We start from the raw sequence: 4,196 nt of genomic DNA on the forward strand, positions 1-4,196 counted from the left end.
TTTTTACGGAAGAGGATGAGAATAAGTTTTTTGCCTAATTAAGAGGGTTAGCAAAGAGGATGAGAATTAGTCATTGACGTAATTAGTCAGTGACATAATAAAGAGATTTATGGAAAGGTATAAGAATTAGTCAATGAGCATTTATGAGGGCTATGGAAGAGGATAAGAATTCATTACACTGGGTGAAAAAAGTGGTTTCCCATCATGGGAAACTTTATGGAAACCACATGGAATCCTCAAGTTTACATCATGTTTCCCAGTGGTTTCCGCAGCGGATGCTAGGTTATTCCGCCAAAAGTTTCCGTGACACGGAAACCCCCTACGCTCCGATTCCATAAGGTATCCCGAACCACGGAAACCTCTGTAAATTTGAAAGTTCCCGAACATCCATGTAGTTTCCCGTAATGGGAAACCTGAACATTCTACTGGTTTCCAGAATCAGGAAACTTGATGGAATCGGAGCGTAGGGGGTTTCCGTGAAATGGAAACTTGGTGGAATCTTTAGGTTTCCTCTTACGGGAAACTACATGGAAGCTCGGGAAACCTCACGATTCCTATAGTTTCCATGACTCAGGAAACTATATGGAATCCGGGCCTAGTGGTTTCCTGTGGAATGGAAACTTGGTGGAATCTTTAGGTTTCCTTATACGGGAAACTACATGGAAGCTGGGAAACCTCACGATTCCTAAAGTTTCCTTGACTCAGGAAACCATATGGGAATCCAGCGTAGTGGTTTCCGTGCAATGGAAACTTGATGGAATCTTAAGGTTTCCTTTTATGGAAACTACATGGAAGCTCGTGAAACCTTACAATTCCTAAAGTTTCCTTGACTAAGGAAACTATATGGAACTTGTGTAGCAGTTTCTGTGTGTCGGAAACTTGATGGAATTATCTGGAGTCCCATTTCTGGTGGAAATTACTGGGAAACTTCAAGATTCCTTAACTTTTCTAAAGGAAGCGATGTGAAATTATGTGTATTCTTTTAAATATCTATCCAAAAAATTTATTTCATGTAAAAGAAAAAAGCATTACCATTTTATATGTTTAATAATTCATTTGATGTACAAAAACTGTAACTGTATTTTTCAATGATATCAAAATACTAAATAAATTCATATATCTTAGATAAACAATGGAGCAGTCTTTCACATTGAAGTCCATTCATAAGGGTCATTAAGTACTTCTTTCAACATCAGTTTCCTGGTTTTCTTCACATCACCTATGATCTGCAATATTCATACAAAATTATTATATGATGTCAGAATTATAATGCTTGAATATAACTTAGAAATCTGAAAGATCAGTCAATGTCCTTTAATATACAGTCAAACTTGTTTTAAGAGGCCAACTTTGGGAAGATTGGAAACTGGCCACTTAAGACAGTTGGCCTCTTATTCCAGTTTGCCCTTGAAATAGCCAGTCGGTAAAAAATGAACATTTAGCACCACAGTTAAATCAAAAATAATCAGAGTAAAACAGGTCAATTTAACAAAAGCTTTTATGTGCATTAATTTATGTACATTAAAAAATATTAAGAAACCCAAAAAGGTTTTGTTGTTATATTAATTGGGAGATTTTTTTTTAAATTTTGATATCGACCTAGAAATTGGTTGAAGATCATTGCAGACCCTCCATCCCATTGCACAAAAGCTAGATTACACCAAGGGAGAAATATACTCTGGACTAGGACTTTGAATAAAGATATACAGTACATTTTGATACTGACCTTTGACCAAGAAAATTAGTCCAAGGTCACTCTTCATCCTCTATCCACAGGCTCTCTGTAGTTTAAGTTTGAGAGAGAAATATGTTCAGAACAAGTGATATCAGATGGAGTGATGGATAGACACTGTCAGGGCATCCACAGAACAGGACCTAAAAATAATGCAATTAAATGTATAATACAGTATAGATACACATGTACTTGTATGTTAATGATTTATCATATGCTGCATTGGACAGTGGACACGTATGATTTTATCATGGTTAACGGCCTGGCCCCCCACTTTTTTCCCAACATAACCTTTACTATAGTAAATGTTCCTTGATAGGATGGTTTGCCCCCCCCCCACCTCCCCACCCCCAACCCCAGTTTATAACCATAGTATGGTGATATCAAGGATTGTAGGGAAAACAAGAGATGTTTGTAAAACACTTATGCCCCCCTTCCCCACAAACTGGAATTTTTCTAAGTCCAAAAGGGCATAACTCTGTCAAAAATGGTGTGATCATACGCAAAACACAACTTGACCAAGATATTCATCTGACTAATCTGTATACTAAATTCCATTTCAATATGTGTAACCTCTCCAAAGAAAATGAACGGAAACTGCAAAAATATGGAATTTTTCTAAGTCCAAGGGGCATAACTCTGTCAATTATGGTGCGATCGTACCCAAAACAGAACTTGATCTAGATATTCATCTGACTAATCTGTATACTAAATTCCATTTCAATATGTGCAACCTCTCCAAAGAAAATGAATGGAAACTGCAAAAATTTGGAATTTTTCTAGGTCCAAGGGGCATAACTCTGTCAAAAGTGGTGCGATCGTACCCAAAACAGAACTTGACCTAGATATTTATCTGACTAATCTGTATACTAAATTCCATTTGAACGTGTGCAACCTCTCTAAAGAAAATGAACGGAAACTGTACAATAGTTGGAATTTTTCTAAGTCCAAGGGGCATAACTCTGTCAATTATGGTGCGTCGTACCCAAAACAGAACTTGACCTAGATATTCATGTGATATACATGTATACCAAATTTCATTTCAGTATGTGCAATGGTTATGAAGAAAATGAACGGAAACTAAATGGACCGACAGACCAACCGACAGACAGACAGCAAAGCAATATGTCCACCCTTCTTCGAAGGGGGGCATAAAAATGGAAGTGATAGTAAGTTGGCTTTGAAAAAAGTTGGCCACTACCCCCCCCCCCCCCCACAAGAAATAGGATTTTCGAGTTTGGGCAACATTGCCCCCCCCCACTTTCAAAAACAATGCTATGTGCCTGATTTTATACCGGTATTGCATGTACACTCAGTTTATAAACAAGTAATTTAATTTTTTTTCAAAATATTGACCAACATTATTTACATCCATTCATCATATTGGCTGATCAAAATTCAGTCAGCTTTAGATCTATATGATATACCATACAGGACTTTCACATTTACAAAAGTTATTCCCCTTCGCAGGGTCAATCTGGGGTCAACCGGCTTAAGACGCCGTTTTCCCTCTTTAACCGTATCAACTTTGAGGGACAATATCTTAGAAATAAAATCTGTATGAACATATTCATTATGATTTTCATGTTGCCCCCATACTCTGGCAATACAGATACAGATCGTAATTGTTTGATATTGTTTGAAGATTGAAAATATTAACAAGTAACTTACAAAGGACAAAGTGGGAAAAATGAGCGATACGCCGACAATTGGAGAAAACTCTTAGGAATGTGAAATTCGTCTATTGGTGATGACAATTCCTGTTTTAATGTCACTGAAAAATTAAGAGACATTAAAAATTTAAGCCCTAATGTCATACACGCATGCTGTTTTTTCATCCATATAACCTTTTAGTATCATAAATTTACCAAAATTTAATACTTCAAATAATTTCATTGAATATCTATAAAACAAAGGAAACTCTAAAAACTTAGTGACTTGCAGAAATTATTCCTTGGAGAGAAAAAAATCTTTCATATTTCATATAAATATTTGCATAATGAGCCTTTTTTATTCATTTAGAACATATGGTATGTGTCTCATTTCCCCAAGAAATTTTCAAAGACAATGGACTATCTGTAAGCAGAAATCATTGCTGTTTACTTACATTTGAAAAAGTACTGAAAATAATTAATTTCCTATTTTTTTTTATTTTAAATAATGCTAAAAATAATTTAATCTATTACAAATAATCTAACTGACAGTAAAATAACATTTTTCATAATCTTAATCTATGGGCAGATCACTCTAACTTCATAAAACTACCTGATATCAAAGTAGAACTCTGTTTAGTGTGCAGTTTTTAGAGCTTCCTTTAAGTAATCAAAATACTGACCAGCAAGAAATCAGTTTATAAGCATATACTTTCTTTTCATTCAAATTTTTGGAGAGATCTCAAAGTTTTTTCCTGTTCAATTCAGGTTCGAGACGACAAAGTTTTATTGAAGTGTATGTATTAGAGAAC

The 4,196-nt window shown here is 35.3% G+C and overlaps 1 long non-coding RNA gene across 1 annotated transcript; it reads right to left on the reverse strand.

The window, feature by feature from the left end:
• Window positions 1-1,127: 1,127 nt before the first annotated feature.
• On the reverse strand, window positions 1,128-3,510 carry LOC134251471 (uncharacterized). The gene is made up of 3 exons (XR_009988742.1): window positions 3,404-3,510; window positions 1,727-1,875; window positions 1,128-1,226 (listed from the first exon to the last, which is right to left on the reverse strand). It is a non-coding gene; the product is annotated as an uncharacterized LOC134251471 (long non-coding RNA).
• Between the last annotated feature and the right edge of the window lie 686 nt (window positions 3,511-4,196).

The sequence above is a fragment of the Saccostrea cucullata genome, unplaced genomic scaffold (assembly GCF_032062105.1).
Source record: "Saccostrea cucullata isolate Sc308-1 unplaced genomic scaffold, CSIRO_AGI_Scuc_v1 ctg19618, whole genome shotgun sequence".
NCBI lineage: Eukaryota > Metazoa > Mollusca > Bivalvia > Ostreida > Ostreidae > Saccostrea > Saccostrea cuccullata.